Source organism: Pan troglodytes, chromosome 12 (genome assembly GCF_028858775.2).
Source record: "Pan troglodytes isolate AG18354 chromosome 12, NHGRI_mPanTro3-v2.0_pri, whole genome shotgun sequence".
Classification (NCBI taxonomy): domain Eukaryota; kingdom Metazoa; phylum Chordata; class Mammalia; order Primates; family Hominidae; genus Pan; species Pan troglodytes.
In genome coordinates this window covers 62,517,821-62,545,143 of record NC_072410.2, presented here as the reverse complement: position 1 = coordinate 62,545,143, position 27,323 = coordinate 62,517,821, and the positions used below count along the sequence as shown (strand labels likewise).

General features: G+C 42.2%; 1 long non-coding RNA gene across 1 annotated transcript in view; it reads right to left on the bottom strand.

Annotated features, from left to right (window-relative positions):
* Nucleotides 1–3,756, bottom strand: part of LOC129143129 (uncharacterized) — a 35,558-nt gene extending 31,802 nt beyond the window's left edge. The window contains exon 1 of the long non-coding RNA XR_008546246.2: nucleotides 167–3,756. This is a non-coding gene — a long non-coding RNA (uncharacterized LOC129143129). The remainder of the gene's footprint in view (nucleotides 1–166) is intronic.
* Nucleotides 3,757–27,323: the final 23,567 nt, after the last annotated feature.

The following is a 27,323-nucleotide window of genomic DNA, read 5'->3' as shown; positions in this document are numbered from 1 at the left end:
AAATGAGAAGAATATAGTAGAGAACAACACAGATACAGACCTAACCATCACAGAGTTTCCATTCTCATAAGTGGGGACAAAAATAAATTGCAACATCAGAGAGTTCAGGAGGAGTTACAGAGAAACATCATCCCTTAGAGTTGAAGAGATTTTGAAATCTACTCACTCCGTGCCCTCATTACAGAGGCTGTGGTGATATGAGTGGGAAGGCCAACAAAGGCTGCAGCAATTTCACCAGCTCCACTGCTACCAGTTATGAGCTTTGTGAACTTATGTGAATTCATTCACTACTCTGAGCCTTAGTTTTTACAGCTGTAAAATGGGGAGAAGATTGGAATAAGTGGTATCAATGGTTCTTTCTAGTTTTAATCTTTCATGGGTAAATTTTACATAAAACAGGAACCAATCTGTTAAATGTTTTTGGTTTAAGGTTTTTAAGTAAATTTTTGTAAATTCTTATTATGTTCCTATTATATTCAAAACATTAAATGATCATCCTCAACAACTTACATCAAAAGCAAGTGTTTTCCTTACAGTTCCTCTCAGGGGAGTCCAATTTACCATCTTCAGTTAATACCAAGAAAGTTATTGATTTATCAGGGTACATTTCTATTCATTGTTATTTATAGAGTTCTCCTCTTACAGTTGATAATTATGAGGTCTCCTAATTTTGCCAATCTCTTGCTCTTTTGCAAACTCAAACCAATAACTCAGTGACAAAAGTCTGCCATGGGGAAGGAGGGCTGAGTCTCATGTGGTGTTTACCATTTTTCTTGTACATGCTTCAACTTTCAGACCCCCTAACAAGACTAATTGAGCAGAAGAAATACAAACACCAAATCCATGCAGAAAACTTAGCTGAGAAATTTACTCTTGCAAATGTCCATCTACACTACCTGAACTAGTGTAGACAGAACTCATCTCGCATTACCACCATCGCAAAAGTAAACCACATCAAGGTATAAAATATTCGCACCCCATCAATGTGATCAGGATCCTAATGCTAACCTTCTTGTCCTCAACTGTAGTCATTTAGCAGAGATCTTGCTTTAACTTTTTTATCTATGTCCTGCCATAATTTGATCCCCTATGTGAGCTTATACTAACAACCATACTAATGTAAGCCTGATGATCCACTAATTTTGCAGACAAGAGTTGATAAGGAATCATTTCAAAGAGGCATGTCTGTTCACCTTCTCTTAGAAAATATTGACAAATAGCAATAGTGTTCAAATCAGAAAACATTAGGTCCCCTGGCTATTTAAAAAATATCAGATAAAACCTCCTTAACTCCTCAGCCCAATTGGAGTGTGATGCATTTTTTTAAACTTTTTATTTTTTTTTAATTCTTCAGTACTTTTTTAATGGAAAAAAATTATTCATGTTTAGAATATTAGTCTGGTTGGTTAATTGAGTCTAAAAATAAACACTGTTCCATTTGCCTACATGTTCTGAAAAACAGGTCTTTTATCCCTTCTTTAGATGAGATTATTCTTCTTGCCTTTTCCTTTGTTTTCATTTAAACATTTGTTAGCTTTTCAGCCTTGCAACTCAACAGGGATGCAAAATTTTAAAACATGTTATGTCAGGCCAGTACTAAAATCTAAATAAGTTTTAGGTAATGTAGTAACATAAAACTCAGTAGGTCCATTACTTATGAAATAAGCATAAAACATATTCTAAAAATGTCACATTCTCATATACAAAAATCTTTTTAATATACTGTAGCTACAGATATTTTTTCATAATCATTCATTTATTTAATAAACTTCAATTGAGTTTCCTCTGTACTAGATCCCAGGCTTGGTGTTGGAGATAAGACTGTCTCTATTCCTGCCTTCAAGAAGTTTACAATCTAGTATGATTGTTTCCAACACACACACATTTTCAAATGTACATTTCCCATTACCCAATACATGTGTCTCCAAAATTCATGTTAAAACTCATTTTGATAAAGTTAGTCAGTTTGCTTATGCCATTTAAGTAATCCTATGACATGGTTGATTCTTTTATAATACAAATAATTTTTCTAATTTGGCATTTCAATTTTTATATCTTGGGTTTATCGAAGCTATATATAATTTATTCAGTTAGTCATACAGTTATGATATATTGGAAAGTACACTTAACTTGGAAGGAAAAAACTTTGTTTAAGTACAGGTTAAGACCTTAGGCAATTCACTGACAGCCTCAGTTTTCTCATCTGTAAAATAAGGGTAGTATCTCACAGGCTTGATGGGAAGAGGAGATATAAAATGGTATGTGTGATAACCAGTCTGTACTAGGGACCCCAATGATCCCTGCCTCCTGTCATCCATGTCCTTGTAAACTTTCCCCTCACACTGAATCAGCATTGGTCTATGTGACCCATAGGATATGATGGTGTGTGACTTCCAAGAAGAATCACGGGAGGCATTGCAGTACCACCATGTTCAGTTACATCACTCATTCTAGGTGAAGCCAGACACCATGTCATCAAGAACTCCAGCAGTCCTGTGAAGGGGCTCGTGTGGAAAGAAATTGAGGCCCCCCAACAACAGTCATGGGAGTGCATCATCTTGGAAGTGGATCCTCCAGCCTCCACCAAGCCTTCAGATGACTGCAGTCCTCACTAACATCTGACTCTAACCTCATGGAAGACCCTGAACCAGAGTACACAGACATTTTAAGAGTTAATAAGTCACTGGCTTTTGAAGTAATTTATTATGCTGCAATAGATAACTAATACAGAATGAGGGGTTTTTTTAATTTTATTTATTTATTTATTTATTGAGGTGGGGATCCCACTCTGTCACCCAGGCTGGACTGCAGTGGCACAATCTCAGCTCACTGCAACCTTTGCCTCCCCAGCTCAAACCACTCTCCCGCTTCAGCCTAGGGAATGTGAAAGTTCCGTGTAAATAACAAGTAGAAAAGTAAGTTGAAAGGAGTATCCTCTTTCAATCATTTATTAAACAATTATCCACAAACAGACCTCTTCATGCCCAGTTCAGTGCTGAGCCTATAGTCACAGTGGTGAGCAAAACACAGATCTTGCCCTTATAGAGATTACAATGTAGCCAGGAAAAGAGGCAACTAAACAAATCATTAAAATAATGTGTGAAAATTGCCATGTCAAGGGAATGCAGTATATATTTGGATCCTATATCAAGGGCAACTAACCTATTTGAAGAGGTCAAGGAAGGTGCTCTGGAGAAAAGAAATTTTGAAGCTAAGAGATTGCTGAGATGACCAGAGGTTAAAATAGACAAAGAGTTGCCTTTCTTCTTTAGTCAGCAAATTTGTAGTAAATGAGTTTGGCATTGAAAAATTCAGAATTGCCATACCAACTTCCATTCATTCTTTCAGCCAAAATTTATTGACAGCCTACTATGTGCCAGAAACTGTTCTAGTCTCTAGAGAGTCATTAGTAAACAAGGCAGACTAAAATTCCTGCCCTCGTCATTGGTGTTGAAGGAAGTAAGAAACTATCCCTAGAGAGGCAGTCAAGTAATAATAATTAGGAATATAGGCCTGGTGCAGTGGCTCACGCCTGTAATCCCAGCACTTTGGGAGGCCAAGGCGGGAAGATCACGAGGTCGGGAGATTGAGACCATCCTGGCTAACACAGTGAAACCCCATCTCTACTAAAAATAAAAAAAAATTAGCCAGGCATGGTGGTGGGCCCCTGTAGTCCCAGCTACTTGGGAGGCTGAGGCAGGAGAATGGCGTGAACCTGGGAGGCGGAGCTTGCAGTGAGCCGAGATCGCACCACTGCACTCCAGCCTGGCAACACAGCAAGACTCCATCTCAAATAATAATAACAATAATTAATAATAATAATAATAATAATGATTAGGAATATAAGTTTTGCACTCAGACCACCTGTTCAACTCCATACTTTGCATCTGACTGGCTTTGCGACCTTCGACAACATTTTTCACTGCTCTGTGCCTCAGTTTCCTCAAATGTAATAATAGCGCCTACCTCCTGGGTTGATGCAAGAAACGAAATAAGTTAATGCACATGGAGCCCCTGAACAATGTACAGCATATAATAAGAGCTCAATAGACTTTAGCTCCTTTTGGCTTCCTTGTGATCATGCGTATGAAGCTCAGGGCTTCACCATCTTAACTTACTTTCTCCTGTTCCCAGTTGAAGAAAAGGCACAAGGTTAAATTTAAAATACACAAGATCCTCACAAAGTAGGTCATTTCTGTTTCAGCATAAGGTTGACATCCTGAGTAATTTATTGCCTGAATAATTCTGAAACACAGAAATGCAAATGTACGAGAGTTCTAACCATGTTGCAGATGGAACAATGCTTCTTATCCAAGAACTCATTTCATCTGTTAAACAACCTCTAAAACAGGCTCTTTCTATACAATACGGCAACAACCTGTTGAGAAATAAGAAATTTAGTACAGTGCAGTCCCAAAGAAACTGCCTTTATATTTAAACACAATCTTTAAGAATAGTTTTGCAAGGCCAGGCTCAGTGGCACATGCCTGTAATCCCAGCACTTTGGGAGGCTGAGGCAGGTGGAGCACCTGAGGTCAGGAGTTCAAGACCAGCCTAATCAATATGGTGAAACCCCGTCTCTACTAAAAATACAAAAATTAGCCAGGCATGGTGGCATGCACCTGTAGTCCCAGCAACTCGGGAGGCTGAGACAGGAGAATTACTTGAACCCGTGATGTGGAGGTTGCAGTGAGCCGACATTGCACCACTGCACTCCAGCCTGGGTGACAGAGCAAGACTCCAAAAAAAAAAAAAAAAGAAAAAAAAAAGAATAGTTTTGCATTTGATAAAATATTTTGAGTGAATAAATAGAGACAAAAATAATAAAGTTGGCTTTGATAACAATAAACTCCAATTTCTTTCTTGTTTCCTTTATCCCATTTGTTTCTCTCCAGCCAGTTTTGAATGGAAAAAGATGGCCAGGAATGGAGGGTTCCTCAAAAGTGTTTCATCGCCATGTATTTTACTAACAAAGATTTCATATGTCTCAGGCCCCAGAGAGTAGCCATAGCTATAGCGCTTCAGTAAAAAGCAGACAATCATGAAATCATAGACATTAAAGGTGGAAAAGACCTTCGAGGTCATCCTGCCCACTCTCTTGTCAACTCAGTCCTGTTCCCCGCAGCATATTCTCAGGGGCTTTTCAGCAGCCAACTTGTAAATGATTCCAGCACCACCAGCCCTGCCACTGTCCCCCTGGAGAGACTACTCCACTATCTAATAGACCTGTTAGGTAATTTTTTTTCCTTGATATTCAGTCCAATTTTACCTTCTCTTAGTTTCATCCCATTATTCATCGATGTACCCCATTGGACCAAACTAAGCATCCCTTCTCTTTTAGTAAAGATGCTTGTCAGATTAATTATGGCATCAGCAGCTTCAGGGAGCCACGTTCACATGGTCCAGTACTGTAACATTTAGGGAGACAGATCCTGGCACGAATGCCTCATCTAGATATTTACAGAAACAATGTCACTGACTGCAAGATCTTTTCTTCTCTGTCCCTCATTATCTATTTCCACAGCTTGCTCAGGGTTCATGTGTTAAGGGCAGTAGTGTTTGATACTTTCACTTTCCCCTAAAATCCTTTCCTTTCCCTGGCTTCCTTTTTCTGGCTCCAGGATGATGAGAAGGGGGCTCAAGAATGTCCCCCCCTTTAGATAGCAGTTTACCAGGCCACAGTCTTTTACATCCCAATAATGGATTCCAATATTCACTCCAGCCTTTAGCCCTGGGACGTAACAGCCCTATTCTAACTCTCTAATTGTCTTGGATTTATAAAACTGAAGAGGACTTAGTTTCAACTTGGCTTTATTCATATTTGCAACTTAAGATGCCTGGTTTGTGTGTTGCTTTGGGGCAAGGCAGTTAACCCTATGTGTGTGCATACGTGTGCATGTGTGTATCTTTGTAAAATCACTTTGTGGTATATACATTTTGTCATTGTTCCTTAGGCGTAAAAAGTAGTGACTATCAAACATAGTTTTGCCATAGTCTAAAAAAAAGCATTCTATATCACAACTCAATACATTATATTTGTGTGTATATACATATGGATATATAAAATGTATACATATATAGAGAACTAAAATAAAATTTCAAGAAACAATATTTATCCTCACCATGTGTGATGCACTCTATTTCCTATTCTCATCCTTTTCAGTTATTTTTAAATGCTGGCTCAACCCATTAAGGTGATTTTACAACCCAGACCAGCAGTCTGGAAAGCCTGTGGAGAGGTCCCACCTTCAACTCTGACCCTAGAAGCAGTTGGTGTTCAGTGCAGCCTCTGCCTTTCCTCCCATCCTCACTGCGACCAGTGGCCAGACTCCCAGGAAGCCTCATTCCTCTTGGAAACCAGCAGGCTTAGCCCCCGTGCCACAGGCAGTTTCTGGTTCCCTGACCTCAGCTCCCAGAGCAGAGGAGGACAGAGGTTGATATCATGCAGAAGCATGCCCAGCCGAGTCGCCAAGCCAACTTTCTCCCAAGAGGCTCAATGCCCATCAAACACCCTGTGGATCAGGAGTAGCACCAGCAGATACAGGTGCAGAGACCAAAAGTCTTTCTGAGATTGTTTTCGTAATCAAGCTCTGAGGTGTAAGCCTCATGGAGTGGCCAGATTTGCCCATTTTGTCAAACCCATCAATAGCAGTATCAAGGGACATGAAAAGACACATCTCAAAAAGGGTTTTCAATGACATAATATTATTAGTATAATTACTGCGGTTTTTGGGGTCCCTTTTAAAATATTTTCTTTATCCTCAGGACTTTTCTGTTCCCTTGGTGTTTATTTATATTAACTACATTATATGTAAGACTCAGGGAGGTTATTTAAAAGCTTTAAATATAATACATTTCTCTGAAGCTTTTTTTTTTTTTTTTTTGCTTTTATAGTTAGTTTCATATTTGGCTCTTCTTAAACAAGTTAAATAATAAATCTTCTCTAAAATGACGATTCCCCTTTCTAAAAAGTAAAAAACATCCCATGCCACTCATACATGCGTGGAGTGGAAGATGCCTATTCCTGTCTTGGACCACCCATCCAAGGATAACCCTGAGTGCCGGAACCAGAGCTCCCACAACATTGGTATACAAATCAACCTCCCTTCGTGGACATCTGGTTTACAGAGGCCTGCATTACATGGCAGCTTCAACCAAGTCACAGGGATCTGATTAGTGCCATTTTGCAGCTGAAGCATCCAAGGCTCAGGGAGATGGAACAATGGGACCAAAGAACCTAAGAAAGAACTAGAATTTAACTCAGTGCTTCTGAATCAAATGCCTACTCTCCTTTGTCTTCAAAAAGAGTGCCTCCTATGAATGCACATGGGTTTGTGTGTTAAAAAAAAAAAAAGCAATTTTTATACCTAATAAAAAATCCATTACTTAAACATTTTTTTTCATGCAGACATATTTGAAAAATAAAAATTGAAGTCAAGGTTAAAATATGATTTGGGGCTGGGCATGGTGGCTCACGCCTGTAATTCCAGCACTTTGGGAAGCCAAGGCAGGTGGATCACAAGAGGTCAGGAGTTTGAGATCAGCCAGGCCAACATGGTGAAACCCCATCTCTGCTAAAAATACAAAAATTAGCCGGGTGTGGTGGTGGGTGCCTGTAATCCCAGCTACTCAGGAGGGTGAGGGATGAGAATCACTTGAACCCGGGAGGCGGAGGTTGCAGTGAGCCGAGATTGTGCAACTGCACTCCAGCCTGGGGGATGAAGTGAGACTCTGTCTTCAAATATATATATATATATATATACACATATATATATAATAAATCATATATATTTTATATCTAATAAATCATATATATTATATACATACGATTTGATGAACACAGTTTCATTTTAACCCCCAAATATATGTAGTAATATATATATACACATATATACGCATATATAGAAAGACTATCATACATTTTGTGAAGGCAAAATAGAATACTAGAGAGGAGGCATGACTCACCCTTTTAAAAATAGCAAAAAAAGATTATTTTTCAAAAAATAAATAAGGAAATGGCTATATTTTTTAAATGGACTATGAAAAAGCAAGCTTACTGTACATTCAAAAATGTATTTGATTTTATCTTTAAAGACTTTCTATACCATTTAAGAAACATCTATTAGATTAAGTGTGGTTAACCAGTATCTTAGCTCTACCAAACTGCACAAGAAAGCAACCAGAAGTTTCATCCATATTTAAAATTGGGCTATCTGAACTGGCCTCAGCACTGGTAACAATGATTAGGATGAACACATTTCTGTAACCCTTTAAGTTTATGATTAAAGCCAGAGCCCCTGTGTTGACTCTGGTAGGCTCACCCTCCTGGCATGTAGTAAGCGGCATTCCCTCTGGACATAAGGTGGTACTCACTGGCTCCCTGCCTTTCCAAAGCAGTCTTTTTTTTTTTTTTGACACGGTCTCGCTCTGTAGTCCAAGCTGCAGTGCAGTGAACACGACCACGACTGACCGAAGCCTCCACCTCCCAGGCTCAATCAGTCCTCCCACTTCGGCCTCATGACTATAGGCGCACACCACCACACCCAGCTAATTTTTGTATTTTTCCGTAGAGACGGAGTTTCACCATGTTTTCCAGGTCTCAAACTCCTGAGCTCCAGCGATCCACCCACCTCAGCCTCCCAAAGTGCTGCGACTACAGGCGTGAGCCACCAGAAGCAGTCCTCAACCTTGTTTTGGTTTCACACTTGTGAGAGCCACATAGGAGAAACCTCTGTCCAACTTTCACCTTTCTACTAAAGCCAACATGCACATGTGTTTATACACTCAAAAGGCCTCATCAGTCATTTCTGCTTCAGTGGAAACCCAGATGAGGAGACAAACTAGGAATACAGAATGAAGAGGAAAATGAATGGCCAAGGAAATCTTCAATGGAATGTGTCTTTCAGACATTTCACATATGTTCAGAAGAAGCCGCACTCCAGCACAGTCCAGGCATTCTCCAGCCAAAGATATTGACTTGAGATTTATATGATACGGTGCCTCTGATCATTTAAAAATAATTCTGACCTCCATCCCTGAATCTTTTAAGCCTTAAGATATATGTGGGTAATAAAAAATGTAAATGGATTGAGAGTTTGGTTCTCGTGAAATAAGATGGTTAGCTTCAAGTTAACTTGTCTAGACATGTAAATAAAGTGTTTTGCAACTGGAGGGCCCACTAGGGTCAAGATAGGTTTTTCTGGGGCTGTCCTGTGGCTGCGTAATTTTCCATGAGCTCAACTCACCTCACGGAACAACTCTAAAAATACGAAAGAAATAATTAAACCTCAACATATGGGAATGCCTGTGGTCTCTGCTTCATTTTCTGCCTCCTTTCTTTTTGTATCACAGCTTTCCGGAGGTGGTATGCAGGGAGTGTTTGGTTATCTGAATCCTCCCAACCTGCAAAGACTGGATCCCAGACCATCTTTCTGCTTCAGCTCACTGAGGCTGTGTTGGTCTAAATCACTAGGAATGGTATCACCCTAGGAATCCACAGGTGCAATTTAGGGCAGCACAACACTGGGAAGGGCACTGCAGGCATGAGTGGACGGGACCAGCAATCAGGACTCCTGAGGGCAGACCATGCCATTGGTACACACATCCTTAGGCTCCAGAGGGGTGGCCAAGAGGCAGTGCTAGCATGGGATGTGGACAAAGTGGGGATATGTGGATTAGGATATTCACCCCATACACGAGTCCCTCGCAGTGTAGGTCAGCACTGGAGAATGAGAACAGAGGCCTATGCCACCCAGGACCTCTACACAAGAACTGGGACCACGGACCGCCTAGATCCCACTCCACCCCAGGAGAATCTGAGAGTCCGTGGAAAAGAACTAGGAGGAAAACATCTTGGAAGTCGACAGAAATAAGTAATTAATAGCCACGACCTTGGGCTTTACAATGTGTGAACTTGTGTGAAATAGAAAGGAGGATGAAGATAGAGGTAACAGACTCCGGGAAAACTATGTATAGCTGGGAACTAACAAAGTAAAAAAAAGAAAAAATGAAAATACCGGGTTGCTTCATACCAATCATAGTCATTTATATGAACTGTTTACCATTTGTACTTACATACATCACAATCATGATTTTATATATATAATATGCATATGTATATAAGATGTAAAAATTGCAGTTTCAACAGAGATACCAAAATACCATAGATGTGAAAATCCAAAATGTGGACTGGACCATTCCAAGGAAATGAACTGTAACTAGTTTCACAACCCTTGAGCCCCTTACTCACTTGGACAATATAAAAGAACAGAAAGAGAGAAAAAAAATCTGTCAGAAAAAATTTCCTCTAGAAGAAAACACGGACTGCCCACCCCCAACTCAAACCTTGACATTGAGGCAGGACAGGGGATACTTCAATAAGCTGGTATTGAGACCTTGGGGTTTGGAAACAGAGTGGATGCCACCCAAATCTAGAATCCAGGAGCCTGACCAAGGAGCTGCTTTTGCAGAGGAGGGTAACACGCAGGTTAAAGAGCTCACCACATTTCCTACAGAGACTGGTGGCTGCCTTAAAAGAGTGCACTTCAGAGCCTGAATGCCTAGGTCTGAAACTCTGACACTTAACAGCTGTCGGTATTGAGAAAGTTGTTTAGCCTCTCTGGGACTCAGTTTCCTCATATGTAAAACAGAGATAATAAAAGTACCTACCTCATAAAATTGTTGTGAGAATTAAATGGGCCAATATATGTAAAATGGTACCTGGCACAAGGTCAGTGCCATGTCACTGCATGTTATTAACCAGATGGAGACTCCCCCCAGGAGGCTGAGCCACCTAGAGCCATTTTAAGTCCCAGAGGACGGGGGTCCTTTGTGGACTGGATCCCCGGAGAACAGCGACCTCCAGGGAGCAGTCTCCCAAAGGAAAAGCATCATGCACATCAGGGCCGTTCAAGCCACAGGGTCTGGAACCTCTGGAGCCCGCATGGAAGTGCCCACAAAAGAAAGAAGCAGAAGAAACAGCAGCCAGGATCAAAGGATCCAACCCTGACTTACAACAGTGTCCTTCACTCCAGGACTTTTCATGCCCTGTTCCCTCCTACTTCCCCATTGAGGGGTCAATTACTGCAGTCAGCCAGAGGGCAGAGAAAGTGACCCCAAAAGAGGGAAATGAGTCCAGGAATCCTCCCAACCCCCACCCCACCTTAAGCATGCAACCCACAAGGGGCCTCACTCCATATGGAGCTATGTGACCTTATATTATATTGGGACTCTAGATAATTACATAAGACTGGGCGTTCTAAGGACAGTGGGAGAATGTATGAGTCAGGATTCTCCAAAGAAACAGAGCCAACAGGAGTATGTATGTGTATATATAGAGAGAAAGAGGGAAGGAGAGGGAGATTTTAAGGAATTGGCTCACATGATTGTGGAGGCTAACAAGTCCAAAATCTGCAGGGCAGGACAGCAGGCTGGAGACCCAGGGAAGAGTTGACATTGCAGCTTAAGGCTGAAAGCAGACTGCTGGCAGTGTCTCCTCTTCCTCAGAGGAAATCGGTCTTTTTTCCATTAAGGCCATCAATTGACTGGCTGAGGCCCACCCACATTGTGAAAGGTAATCTGCTTTACTCAGTCTACCAATTTAAGTGTTAATCTCATCTAAAAAATACCTTCAAAGAAACATCTAATGTTTGACCAAATAACCAGATAGCATGACCTAGCCAAGTTGACACATAAAATTAACCAGCACTTAGAAAAATATGCTTCATGTTAACATTGATCACATCCCACAAACAGGTATGTTTCGTGTACCCCTTCTACACACACACACACATACGCACACACACACACACAATTTGTTGTGTGCTTTATATTAAAATAGTGAAGGACATGGATATGGACTTTGTTTTTTTGTTATTAATGGTATAACAAATGCTGGAGTGGGGTGGGGTGGGATCTAGGCAGTCTGTGGTCCCAGTCCTCGTTAGAGGTCCTGGGTGGCATAGGCCTCTGTTATCATTCTCCAGTGCTGACCCACACTGCAGGGGACTCGTGTACGGGGTGAATATCCTAATCCACATATCTCCACTTTGTCCACATCCCCTGCTAACACTGCCTCTTGGCCACCCCTCTGGAGCCTAAGGATGTGTGTACCAATGGCATGGTCTGCCCTTAGGAGATAAAGGGTCTTGGAAACAGGCTTGTGGCTTTTCAGGCAGGAAATCTGGGATCCTGGGGAGCTGTGGGGAAGGACAAGCCAGTGGAGGGACAGATCTGCCCCGAAGCGTGTGTCCCAGCGTTGGGACCTCTTGTTCTGTCTGAAGGCAGTCCTGATTGCTGGTCCCGCCCACTCATGCCTGCAGTGCCCTTCCCAGTATTGTGCTGCCCTAAATTGCACCTGTGGATTCCTAGGGTGATACCATTCCTATTGATTTAGACTAATACAGCCTCAGTGAGCTGAAGCAGAAGGATAGTCTGGGATCCAGTCTTTGCGGGTTGGGAGGATTCAGATAACCAAATACTCCCTGCATTTCTCTATTCCTCACTCAATTAAAATGAACATTGCCTGTCTTCCAAAGACATCGTGAGTTATACATGGAAAAGTACAAAGCTGTCTTCTGTATCTTTGCACTTCTAGCCTGGGGGACAAGGAGTATTGGTCTATGTTCAACGTGGACTTGCTTCCTGATTAGGCCTCCTTTTTGTAAAAGGAATGTCAAGTCTCCATCTAAATCATGTGACTGGATTTTTAGAGAATCAAGTTGACAAATGTAGCCCCCTAAGTAGAGAATTCCTCCTCTGCCTTTACTTGGAGGTAAAGTCAGGAGTGTGGGGGGAAAAAAAAAAGCCAACAAGGAAAGCAAAGGCATACCCCATGTTAGCTGTTGAAGGTTTTCTCAACCACAGTTATGGCAGCTTTACTTACAAACATCTGTTGGGCACCTACAATTTGATAATGGCTATCCCCTTTTAAAAGTTTTCATCCTTTTTCTAAGCAATGTACAGATGTACTTCATTCCCTGGGACAAGATGTACTTGTCTCCCTGGCCGAGGCCACGCTGAGAGTTCTAGACCAGAAGTGACATCATCTGGCTTCCAGCTTCAGTTGCACCACTATCTTATTTTGTGACATCAAGTTAGTCACTAATCTTCCTGGCCCATTTTTGCTTCTTCTCCTATTATAGGATGGCAATTATAATGGCTTGATTACTCACGGACTTGTTATAAGGATTAGTGAGATAGTATATTTGAGAGCACTTTTTAAAGAATAAAAGTAAATACAAATATAAGGTGTTCTGGAGATTTTTCCTACTGGCCTTCTTTTAGGAGAAGCTGACAGAACCAACTGGTGATAATATAATAGCCTCATTAGGGTGGCTTTCTATCTGCTTGATACCCCACCAGGGCTCCTCAAAGGGAAGATGCCAGCAAGGCTGGCCTTACGACTTTCTACTCCCAAAGAGTTCTTCCCTCGGCCTATTATTTATATCTGATATTCAATCACTAGAGTGTCATTCCTTTGAGCTAAACTGTTCCCTCAAAAAGCAGCTCAGTAAGTTATTAGGTTATTTAGAGCCTTCTCCGTTTTAATGTGTATTGGTTTATTAGGTCCATTCTAACAAAACAGCTAGAAGAAAAGATGTAGTTGGAAGGTAGGAAAGAGGGATCAGGAGGGATCAGTGAAAAACTTTCTTTTACAGATTGGGAAAGTGAGGCTTAAAAGAATGAAGGTAATTGTTCACTATCACACAGCAAATTAGGGAAAGAACTGCAGCAGTCTTTAAGCTGTGTGTCTTCTCTACTGTTTGAACTCCACGCTGACAATTTCTCTGTACCAAATGGATTAGAAAAAATACTTTGTTATTAGAAATCTACTCAACTAATGGGCTCTATTTAGAACCTCACCAAATTCTAGGTGCACAGTAAATAATCAGTAAATACTTTTTAATTGTTAAAAAGCTTTATTATAGGACATTGGAGTTATTTCTCCAACTGCTTTCAACTTTACAATCACATTTTTATCTGCATAGCTTATAGGGTGGTTATTATCTAGCCCAAGAACAGGAAACTAAGGTTCTGAAAGGTTTCATGCCCATCCACAGTAGGCAGGGAGCCTGGCTACAACTTTGGTGTCCTAACTTGCTGCCTGGTGTTCTTCCGTGGCCTGGAATCAGCACCACTGCGGGAGCCAAAAGAGTGAATGTGGGTGCTGCGGCAGCAGATGGCTCCTTGCTGCCTTGGGAGGTGACTTTGTGTCCTCAGGAAGCTTTCTCCACGCTCATGGTGATGGCAGACAGGCAGGCACCACTTTCATGAGTTCAGTTTATAATGGGGAAATACTGGGCTTGCCAACGTGCCCTGTGCTCCCACACAGGGCAAAAGAAGTGGCCCAGCCTTTGCCTTCAGGGTTCCCAGAGTGCCACCCTCAGAGATTCAGTTCTAGCTGCCATGCATCATAATTTTTCCCTGGGTCATCTAAAAGTCCTTCAGGCAAAATTAATGCCTTTTCTTTTTGCAGTGCACACACACACTTTTTACACAGTTTTGAAGTTATTTACATATGACTATTTTCTCCCACTTGACTTTTAGACAACAGTGTCAGAACTTTCTGCCGTGTTTTTATCTTTGTATCTCCAGTGCCCAGCTTGAGTAACATGGAGGTTTGACAAATATTTGTTTACATGAAATTAGGGTGGCCACGATACCCCCTGGCAGGGGTAAAACATTAAATCATGAACTCTTCAGTCTGAATGAGCTTGTCTTGGGTCTTTAATGAAGACAGGTGCCCTGGGACAGCAGGTGCCCTGGGACAGCAGGTGCCCTGGGACAGCAGGAGCCTCAGTCTCTTGAATGTATGGGGAAAAGAAGGAGGAGGTAGCTGAGAAGGAGGCCCAGAATAGACAAGGAAGTCTTGATTCCAGAATCTCAGGTCCCAGAACTCTCTTCATTTTATTGCAGGTCCTTTCAGTTCCACCTGAGGAGCAAACTTGCTCAAATATCTGTGATTCGGGACAGGAAAGTTGCAAATGCTGATACCAACTAAGCCCGTGTGGATTGTTCAGACAGTTACTCTCAGGCATTTCTACACCTCCACAGGCCTCCTCTTCCACTCCCAGAAATTTACATATGACTATTTACATAGGACTATCCTTCTTTCCTCCATACATTCAAGAGACTGGGGCTCCAGGCTGAGCACGGTGGCCATGCCCGTAATCCCAGCACTTTGGGCAGCTGACGCAGGCAGATCACCGGAGGTCAGGAGTTCGAGACCAGCCTGACCAACATGGAGAAACCCCATCTCTAATAAAAATATAAAATTAACCGGGTGTGGTGGTGCGTGCCTGTAATCCCAGCTACTTAGGAGGCTGCGTCAGGAAAATCGCTTGAACCCGGGAAGCGGAGGTTGCAGTGAGTAGAGATCGCACCATTGCACTCCAGCCTGGGCAAAAAGAGAGAAACTCCTTCTGAAAAAAAAAAAAGACTAGTGCTCCTGCTATCCCTGAGCACTTGTCCTCCCAGAAATGAGGGCTCAAGGAGTAGATCTGGTTGTCATTGTTCAAAGAAGAGAACTCAGACAGAAACAACTGGTGCTGCCTAGGTGGGCCATTATCATATTCTCCAGGAATGACTGGGAGTTCTTGTTTCCCTCACCTCCAGGTAGATTTCCCAAAAGTTCGGGCGTGTGCCTGTAGTAGGAGGAAGCAGAATGTCCAGATATGGATGCAGGGCCATAGGGGAGTCTGATGGGGTTGCTCAGTACTGCGGGGAAAGATAGAGGAAGAAATCTCCCTGTGCAACAAGAGGAAATAAAATCAAGTTCTGAATAAATCAAAATCATCTAGATTTTGTTTCATAGACATAGGCAACATTCCTTTAGACTGGGGAATATAGAGTTACTGTTCTTATCTCTATAGCACATTGTGGCATTTTCAGATTCTATTTGTTGTTGATTTTTAGGCAGTCCAGTGCTAATTATATGCCCAACACTGCTCATGGGTTAATCTATTAAGATTTTTCATCAGGTCTATGGGCTAGATGTTATTGTGCCCAATTCACATGTATGGACATTGAGAGAGATGAATTCGCTTCTCTAAGATCACACAGCCAGTAACCAGCAAAACAAAGTGATTCATATTCAGGCCTTGTTGATTCCAAAGCTCTGGTATCTTTCCATATCCCAGGCCATTTCTTTGTCCTACCATCCCCCTGCCCTGCTTCAGTGAGGCTTTTCTGGGGACCAAGAAGGTGCAGAACATTGTGTTAGTTCATGTGGAAGTAATGAAAGAAGTAGAAGCCCTGCCTCTCTATCCTCTACAGTGTCATCGACAATGAATAAAGTACCCAGCAAAAGCTGATGACTAAGAGGTATACCTCCCTTTGTGTGATCTAAGATGTGACAAGTCAAATGCATCGGTCCTACTCAAGATGAAGCTGAGAAGCCCTCATCATGCCACCCAGAAGAACTTGGAGATTACTCAGTTTACACAGCATTACCACTCATGGCTAACATTTTGCTTTTGACCATTTATTCTGCATAATTTTTAAACCCAGGAATTAGGAGAATTTGTTGGGAAATCAAGGTATGCAGTAGTAAATTTAAGCAAAGTTCATTTCTTCTCCATATGTTATTATTCTTAGAATCTTATCATGAAGTTTTAAAAAAATAAAACTCATGCATTGAAAGAAATGTATTTAAGAGAAGGAATCTATACTAAGAATAAATCTGGAAATGTAATGAAACCTGAATCATGGCATAAAGTCAGGCATTTTAAATCCAAAATATATGCTTGACTATTTTGCCATGGAGCCCAGACCTCCAAAGTCCAAATGCTTTACACTGGGCTAGAAGAGCCTTTACAGTCTGGTTGCAACTTAACCTCCCACCCTCAGTTCCTCTCTTTTCCTAAAACACAGCCACGGGCTGCATCATCTCATGCTCTTCCAGAACTTTATGCCTTTGAGCACACTGCTCTTTTTGCCTGAGTTGCCTCTTCACCATCTAGTGATTCATCCTTCTAATCCTTCTAAACCTTCTGTTACCTCCTCTTTAACTTTTTCTTCTGTCCTTGCAGGAAATATTCTTACTCTACTTCTCGTAACGCTATAACCAAAGTAGCCAAGAACTCTGAGCAGTGCCCAGACTGAGTCCACTGCTGAGAATAAGATCTGTTTGGGGATGTCCAATGAGTGGGTGGAACCTCCTGAGTTAGAACTTCTAAGAGAAAAGGGACTCATGCAAAACAGTCTTCTTCATAGGAGAAAGAATCACAGAGCAGGGTGAGATGTCCCCATCCAGGCCCTGATGAACTTATGTCTGCTTCCCAGGGAGCGAGATGGCTGTGAGTAAAACCCAATAGTTCTATTTCTCCTTAAACCTCTGTAAGATGTTGGGGAACAACTACCTTGGGTTTCTCCATCTATGCACATTGTATGCACACAAGAAGGCTGCAGTTGAAGCAGAAGTTGTGGCTAAAGGAGGCAGGGAAGAAAAGGATGTCTGCAGAAGGATAGTGCCCAGCAGCAGGGGCAGCAGAGCCCAGAGGGGGAAGCCCACCCAGTGGCCAGGACAGAACCATGAGAAGAAGAGGAATAAGGAGTGGTTGCCATATTAGCTGACTGGACTCAGATGTGAGCACATAGAAGACAATTGGGTGCCACAGGAATGCCAGGAAGGGGCATTCCAGGAAGCTAGGTAGGAACAGAAAACAGTGACTGACATACAGGTTACATCACTACAGCACTTATAGACTTGTTTTGGTGTTGAATGAGTGTCCATCTCCCATCCTGCCCCTTCTAGCCAGAAAAAAGCCACAGGGAGTGACCCTGCCTTTAGTCTATTATATCCCTCTCCCCACAAGGAAACTTGCACTACATCTGGAACATGGTGCCTTGTGGTCAAGACATCAATGAATGAATGATTGGATGGATGGATGGATGGATGGATGGATGGATGGATGGATGGATGGTTAGGGACACTGGTAGGGACATTGTGCTCATTTCAGGAAAAGCAAACAACATAAACAAGAGCATGGCAATGGAAATAAGCAAGCGTGAGGAGGACATAGGGAGAAAACACCAGCCTGACTCTCAAGTTACAGGTGAATATTAGGGAGTGGTGAGAAATTAGATAGAGAGTAGAGAGGGAAGGTAGGGCCTTGTGATGAGGAGCCTTAAAAGCCAAAGAGGTTAGACTCAGGGCAACAGGGAACTAAGAGTCTTTGTGAGCCAAAGCGTGTATATGTGTGTGTGTGTGTGTGTGTGTGTGTGTGTGTGTGTGTATCTGTATACCAACCAACTTGTCAGCAATGGGAAAAAAAAATTGAACTTCAGTCAAACCTTTGTTCCTTAGGGTCTATATGATGTTAAATGACAAGTTGAAATTGGTTCTCTCATCCAGTTAATTTGCTCAGTTGGTTTTCAGGTTTGGTTCCAGTTGGTTTTCAGTTGCTTTTAGGTTTGGTTTCAGGGAATATTTTGAGGGCTGAGTACAGGTACTTTTTTGTTGACTTGTTTAATTGTAGACACAATGTGCATGTTAAGCCTGCTTTCCAGGTGAGAACACTGAATATCAGATAAATGAAAGGAGCTTTTAATAAAGCTTGACAACAAATAGACCCCCATATACTTGGTCTGTTAGTTGGACGAAGAGTTTTTACCAAGTCTGTTCCTTTCTATGGGTGTTTGAGTGAATAGCCTGCCTCTAACTGCACCATCTCTGCAGCCCTCAGAGCCTTTGATAACTGAACTGCGCTGCTTCTGGCTCCACTCTCTGCGCAAGCACCCAGATACTGAAACCACCAGCTAGATCTTCAGACGTTCCAGAACTACCACACTTTCACAGAATGTGCTTTAAGCCCCAAAGAATCCTCTGCCACCTGCTTTATTCTATTCTTTCTTTGCTTGTGAGCAAAGCCCAGTGGAGCTGAAGAAGAAAGAAGAGGGAGGGAGGAGACGAGAAAGACAACTTTGTTTCATTTTTTAGTTAGGCAGCCCACTTTCCTTAGTTTCCCTATCTTCAGTGTAGGGGGCAGATATAATTATGTTTTTGGGGGAATTTTACTTCTAAATTCCTTTAAAACCCCTGCAAATCAGTGGGTGTCTTGGTGCACACCTGTAATCCCAGCTACTCAGGAGGCTGAGGCAGGAGGATTGCTTGAGCTCAGTAGGTCGAGGCTGCAGTGAGCCATGATTGAGCCACCACACTCCAGCCTCAGTGACAGAGTGAGAACCTATCTTTAGAGGAAAAAAAATCCATTTTTTTTTCCATTAAAATGGAAGAAAAAAGAGAAAAAGTCAAAGTAGGAAGGAAAAGAAAAAGAAAAAAGTAGTGGGAAAAGAAAAAAGAAAGAAGGGATGAAGGGAAGGAAAGAAACAATCCCATGGTTTTACGTCTTCTCCTTGCCCCTATAGAGATCACTCCCAAATAATTTCATGACCACTCAGCACATCTGCCCCACCTGCTCCACACACCCTTTAAATTGGCTTAGAATTTTACTATGTTTTCAGCTAATAAAATTATCCTTATTCATAGGACATGCTCTCCAGGTACGGCATGAGTGGCCCAACCTTCACTTCTTTGGGAACTCGCACATTGTTGGTAGGTGTGCCTTTATAGGCTGATTATATTTTATAGATGATTCCTTTTTCAAAAACAGATGTCTCCAATGTCTTATCTCCAAGACAAAGTGCCAAAGGCCTGGTCTTCATAAGCCACTGAATTCCAGTGAGAACACTGGATTCCAGTGAGAATTCCAGTGAGAAAGCCAGTGAGAACACGTACAATGAAAAAAGGCAGTATGCACCTCTATGTGGGTCCTGGACAAAACCTTTAAGGTGCTTTAATTATTGTCATAATGACTCAGTGGTCAGATTTCTAAAGGTAGAAAAATAAAGATTTTTAGATACTTTTATGGTCATGTGTTATTTATTACACTATGAGAAGTGGTCTTTTTATCTAGGTGTCTGAACCTGATTATAGTTATGATAAAAATAATATGTCGTATTTTTATAGGCCTCAAATTCCTAAGGCCCTTGAGCACCTCATATCATCATCATCATCATTATTGTTACTCATAGCTAATTATACACTGACAGTCTCAGCATGCAAGTAAGAACACTTGTCTATTATCTGACTCATTTGCAATGGTAAGGTCAATGGTTCAAATCCTGGGAAGGATGCTGACGAGCAAAGGTGGTTGCTGCCTCACAGGTGCTCCATGTCAACAGGACTGGAGGCTGTAGTCTCTAAGGGATGGCTGCAGTGTCAAAGTTGCTGTCATAGCTCAGGTCTGGGAATGAGCCATCACCTGAATTGGCCTGGGCTGGCTGGTGATCACATGGTTAGGATTTTCTGAGGCTTTCTCAGTTTCAAATACATTTCTCTTTTAACAGCATATTAGTTTGCTAAGGCTTCCATAACAAAAAAAAAAAAAAACACACAGTCCAGGTGACTGAAATAACAGAAGTGTATTTCTTCAGAGGTCTGGAGGCTAGAAGTCCAAGATCAAGGGATCAGCAAAGCTGGTTTCTTCTGAGGCCTCTCATTTTGGCTTGTAGATGGCCGTCTTCTCAAGAAGTCTTCCCTCTGTGTAAGTCTGCATTCTGATCTCCCCTTCTTATAAGGATGCAGGTCATTTGGCCCACCCTAATGACCTCATTTTAACTTAATTACCTCTTTGAAGATCCTGTTTTCAAATACAGTCACATTCTAACGTATTGGGATTAGAACTTCAACATATAAAATTTAAGGGGGACATAATTCAGGCCATAGCAGACAATAACTCAACTTGAGGTTCAGAAAATATGTATTGTATGATCCATATTGTCCCTTTCACCCAATCTTCAGCCAAAATCTGACATTCCAGTTAGGGGCAAGAGATAAAACTCTTCCCCATGATTTTCCAAGAGATAAAACTCTTCCCCATAGTTCCCACTCAAGGTCAAGCCTAAAGTCATCTCCTCAAAGAGGCCTTCCCTGACTCTGGAAACTAATGTTGTCATGTACCCTACCCCTGTATCACATTGCCCGACTTACTTTTTTCATAGCATTTATCACTATCTGAAATTACCCTGTTCCTCAATTTGTTTACTTGTTCACTGTTTATCTTTCCCACTAGACTAAATTCCAAAGCAACAGAAGCCTATTCAGGGTTTGTAGCTGGATCCCAGGACCTAGGAAAGAACTCAGCACATAGTAGGGTTCAAAATATGTTTATAAAATAAGGTGCTTGAAAGGGTAGCAAGTAGAAAGATGATTTTCTTAAGTGAATGTAGTCCTCCTGGGGGGAAAGTTAGCAGCCTGTTTCCTAAGAGTTTCACAAAAGGACCTTTGCTCCCTGATGAATGTACCTAGATCCAGTCACAAAGGTTCAGAAACCAGGTTTTGTCATCACTCAAAAGACAAGTCTATCACTCAGAGGAAGATGCACATTATACCAAGCTCACCAGGCTGATGTACTAAAGTGGATGCCATTTTAGTTAATTGCACTGAGCAATATCTGTCCAAGGACTGAATACCTAAAGTGCATGTGACCAGCACATCCTACCCATGTAGGTAGACCTACAGGGGAGGCCAAACACAGTCCCAAGGCTATGCAGTACACACGGACTTTGTGTGGAACGGAGTCTGATTAATTGAACATTTAATTACAACTAGCTAAATGCTCTAATCTCACAGAAGTTCTTGCCAATGGTCCTAGAGGACCCATCTTTCAGTGTTAGAGGCTCCTGGTCAGTGTTTGCAAGGGGTAATGCTGGCTTCAAAGACTTTCCTTGTAGGTTTCTGGGGGCTGGCCAATCACCTCTCTCATTGATGCACTCTTGCTTGAAGTATGTGAATTTAGTCCCTCATAGTCAAGTCTTGGCCTGGGAACTAATCTGTCTGTTAGAAGAGAGTTCCCACATCCCTGCCCTGATTTATTTCAAAAACTTCCATCTCAGAGAGCAAGCATTTCTCTCATTCCAAGCCTTAAGTATTAGCAAAATCAGAAATATTGGACTCTATGTAGTTAGCATATATTCATTTAAAAATATGCATTGAGCACTTTTTACGTGGGGGGGGAATGAAAATACAATGATGAATAAGATAAAGATCTCTCTCCTCAAAGTGACCACTTTTTAGTGGAAGAAAAGGACAATACACAAGTAAACAAAGGAACAAACAAGAAAGTATCAGGGAATGACGCAGGCTATGATGAAAACTCAGAGAGGGCAATGTGGAAAATGACCTCCCTTCTCAAAAGAAGGGACAATGAAGTTGAAAACAATGACAGGAAGGCACAGCGTGTACAGATCTAGAGGAAGAGCATCTTCACAAGAGGATACAGCAAGTGCAAAGGCCCCTGAGCAGAGCACACATGGGGGGCAACAGGCTCCGAGGAGCAGCAAGCAGCTGGCAGAGGCATTAGCAGGGTATGCGGTGGGGAGCATGACGCATTGGGAGGCTGCAGGCACAAAGAAGCCAGGCCTCCCTAGGCTGGTAGCAAGAGTGCAATGGGAAGCTGTTGAAGAGTTTTGACCAGAGAAGACACATGATCTGATTTACTTTTTAAAATATCACTCTGGGTGCTGTGTGGAGAGTGGATTACAAGAGACAAAGATGGGAGCAGAGAGACCAGTTACGAGGCCACAGCTGTAGACCAGGAGAGAGATGATGGCAGTGGGGACCAGTGGGAAGCAATGAAGATGAGGAGAAGTGGCCAATTCAGATCTGCTTTGGAGGTAGAGCTGGCAGTTAGGTTTGAGACGCCTATCAGTCAAGTGGAAATGCCAAGTTGGTCATTGTAGAAAAGAATCTAGAGTTAAAGAAAGAGTTTAAAGTTAGAGTTATAAATGTTTAAGTCATCAGCATATATATTGTAGTTAAAGCTGTTTGCCTGGCTGGAATCACCCAAGAAAACAGTATGATTGAGAACAGAAGCAACCCTGGTACATTGTAACATTCCCATCTGTGATGGTTAATTTTAGGTGTCAACTTGACTGGGTTGAGGGATACCCTGATAGCTGGCGAAGTATTATTTCTGGGTATGTCTGTGAGGGTGTTCCCGGAAGAGATTGGCATTTGAATCAGTAGGCTGAGTAAGGAAGATCCTCCCTCACCCAATGTGGGCAGGCACCATCCAATCAGTTGAAAGCCCAGATAGAACAAAAAGGCAGAAAAACGGCAATTTTTTTCTCTCTCTGCTGAAGCTGGGACATTCATCTTCTCCTACCCCTGGATATCAAAACTCCAAATTCTCTGGGCTTCAGACTCCAGGACTTGAACCAACAGTCCCTCTGCTTCTCAGGCCTTCAGGCTCAGGCTGGAAATTATCAGGCCTTCGGACTTGGACTGAGCTATGCCACAGCTTCCCTGGTTCTCCAGCTTGCAGATGGCAGATCATAGGACTTTTCAGCCTCCATCATCAAATGCACCAATTCCCGTAATAAATCCCCTCTCATATATCTACGTGTATATAGCCTATTGCCTCTGTTTCTTTGGAGAAGCCTGACTAATATACCATCAGAGAAGAAAGAACCAGAAAAGGGTTTCAAGAAGAAGTGGACAAGAGGTGGGAGAAAAACCACGAGAATGAGGTGTTATGAAAGCCAAGAGATGAAGGTGTTCCAAGGAGAGGGCATGGTCAACTAGCATATTTGCAGGAAACTGAGTCAGATGAGGATGGAGAAGCAATATTGAGATCAGTGATGAACTTGAAAAGTGCAGTTTGGGTTTAATAGGTTGGAGCCCAGTTGAGGTGTGTAGAGGAGAAAAGTACAGTAAGGAAGTATAAATAGTCATTATAGACAGAGTTTTCTTAATTTGCTGGAGAAGTTGATGGAAGGAGTAGCCTCAAGAGGCAGGTATTGTTTTAAGTGGTTTCAAAAGTGTGTTTGTTTGCTAATAAGAATGACCCCATAAACAAGAAGAAATCAATGATGCAGCTCTTGAGGTCAAAGAGATAAGATCTGGAACACAGGGGAAGGTCAGCCTTTGTGAGGGGCAGGGACTCACTGCCCAAGGGGAGGGAAGATAGAGTATAGCTACAGAAGCAGTTCAGTGGGTCCAGCAGAAGAGGGACATGAGGATTTCTTCTATCTTCTCTGGGAAGTATGAGACCAAGTTGCTAGTGAAAAAGAGGTAGGAAGGAAAGGAGGTGGGGGGGATGCCTGAGTAGAGAAGAAAAACATAATAGGATGCTTACACATTGCTGAAGGTGCATTCGTGATTTTGGCTCGTGAATTTAGAGTTAACCCAGATGGTCCCAAATTAATGATAGACATCTAGTGGCTATGGTGACTCCAGGGAAGGAAAGAGAACAGTGAGCCGGCACAGTTAGTGAAGGCTTCACAGAAGAGGCTGTAAGGGGGGACTTGATCGATTTGTGTAATTTAGATACACAGGCCATGCCCTCCAGGTAAAAGGACTCGCTAGCACAGAGCAAAGCACAGGAGTGGGGATGAACAAGGTCAGCCAGTCCAGCTGCAGAGGAGTAATGGAGATGGAACAGGCCTTATGCAACAGTGGACGCTTCTGAAAAAAGGGCTACTAGCAAAGATAAGGTATCATTTGGGAAGATTAACCCAGTATTTGATATATTGAATGGGTTGGAAAGAGATTTCTGGCCAAGAAGGGTGGCCATAGTTAAGCCCAAGAGACTAAGATTGTATCCTCCTCGGGAGGAAGAGGACACAAATGAGAGACTCCCATCCTTAGGATGACATCTTCAGCCCTTCACTTCGTTTTGGAGATTTTATATTCCTTTTGGGAAGTACGAAATTTGAGAATATTTTTCAGGATCTTGTTACTTTTGAAGTTTCTGAATGACTTCTAATGCCCATCCTTCCTAAAGAAAACAGTCCGTCCACTGAATGTTCAAGGACAAACCCACATGGTCATAGTGGTGGCCATGGTTAATACATTGAGTGCTTAAAATATCGCCAGTAATGTGCTAAGTCCTACGCATGCATTATTTCATTCAATCCTCAGAACAACCCTTTGAAGCAGATGTCTTTACTATCCCCATTTTATAACAAGAAAACTGAGCCACACATAAGTGGAGTAAGTTGCCCAAAGTCACACAACTGGTGACAGGAGGGGCCAGGTTCAAACCCAGGATACAGGCCTGCCCAAAGTCACACAACTGGTGACAGGAGGGGCCAGGTTCAAACCCAGGCTACAGTCGGGGCCATGCAGCCACTGCCCACAAGATCCATAACTAGACAGTATCCTTGTAAAGGGAAACACCAAGAGACTTTAGCCTCAGGCTCAGCAGAGAAAAACTAGGGCCCAAATCATTTGTGGCCAAAGTGGAATGCAGAGGAAATACATGGAGGAGATCACAGACCCTGGGCTTCTCCTGTGAGGCCAGGTGGACACCTGTCACCTTCAGAGGCCCGAAGAGAAAAGCAGAGAGAAAAATGCCTCACTGTTCCTGATACAGCACCTGTCCCCAAAATAATTCCACAGGAAAGCACCAAATCAAGGAATTACGGTGCTATCCTGACACCCAGCTTTTGAGAAGAGATTATAATTTATCAGTGAGAAATAGAAACAAGATACATAGCCTCTGGGGCCCAAAAGACTTAATATTTTAATTTGTTTGGGGTTTATTTTTTCCATGATTTTACCTATTTCTTCTACGTTTGGCTCCTGACCCACCCATAGCTGAAGAAGGTATCTGTGTGGCAAGGACACACTGCGGGGCCTTCCCAGAACGTGTAACCGATAATGCACTTATGTTAGTTGTTATCACCCTGGAGCCAGCAAGCTTGATGATAGGTGTATAAAGTCAGATCATTTCCAAATACGTTTGGAGAAAGAGAAGCTGGAATGGAAGAGTTTATTTTGTTTTTCCCAGTAGGTCAGTTTTAGAATCACAAAGTGTTCTGGGGTCACTTGGAAAATAAAGAAAACAGAATGTATCCAATTGCTGCCCAGGCTGGGGAAGCAAATCCCCAAATCACACAGAACTAGGAAGGATTTGGTTTCATTAAAAGCAGCCACTAGCATTTGGCCCTTGAAGATGAAAGTAAAAGCCCCTTAAACAGGCTCAAACACGAGCTGAATTTCCGGACAAGTCCCCGGGGTGCTAGGATTGTTTCAAAGGAAGGCATGAACGTCCACAGCTTCCCAGAGATTTGAAAAAGGAGAACAGTTCCAAACACATTTATGCCAACCTCGTGGAAGACACTGGGGAATGACGAGCCAACGTTTTGGTGCTAAAGAAATGCTTTGATTTAATACTTATAATAGCCATATGTATATTACTATTCCCATTTTACTGATGAGGAAACTGAGGCCTCGGTGAGGATCAGTGGCCTGCTGAAGTTCATGTAATAAGTGATGGTCTCAGAAATGCAACAGAAGTCTTTTTTCTTTTCTTTTCTTTTTTTTTTTTTTTTTTTTTTTTTTTTTTTTTGAGACAGTCTCACTCTGTCACCCGGGCTGGAATGCAGCAGTATGATCTCAGCTCACTGCAACCACTGCCTCCCGAGTTCAAGCAAATCTCCTGCCTCAGCCTCCCAAAAAGCAGGGATTACAGGCATGTGCCACCATGCCTGGCTAATTTTTGTATTTTTAGTAATGACGGGGTTTCAGCATGTTGATCAAGCTGGTCTTGAACTCCTGACCTCAAGTGATCCACCCGCCTCAGCCTCCCAAAGTGCTGGGATTACAGGTGTGAGCCACCATTCCTGTCTCAAGAAGTCTTTTGAACATCAAAGTCCATGTTCTTGTTACCGCTTAACAGAAAAATTCATGTTTTCAAGTCAGTGGGTCAGATTCTTGCCAGGCCTAAATTTTCAGGTCATCATAAATCAGGCCCTTTGGCCTTTTCCTTTGAGTCCACCAGTTTATATTCTACTCTAGCCTGGTTCTCAGGCAATTACTAGAAGTCTATGTCCCAGGCTCAATGTTTGGGTTACTATGCTCATTTACTAATTGGTGTGTTCATACCAGCCTTCCTCCAAAAAGAACAAAAGGTAGTTATGCAGGCTCTGTAAACTCCACAAGAGAACAAAAGGAGTCAGAAATGAAGCCCAAAAAATGCATGTCCTAATTGACATATACTTTTATGTCTGATTGATAGGCCACAGATCTGTGGTTCTGAGTTAACACTGATCTTAAAAAGGAAATAAAGAATGAGAGAAATAATGGAGGAGAGAAGGAAGAGAGGAAGGGAGGAAAGACATCAGATTCACTATGTCCAAAAAATGTTTAAAAACAAAACACCAGATGAAATAATAACACTATCTCTGACATTTTTATAATCATAAACTAAGGACACACTATATAGAGCTAAATCATAAATCAGCTTTTATCCTACAGAACATTTCAGTGAAAGCCGTTCTGCAGAAAGTTGGTGCAACGCTGTCTCCTAGGCATC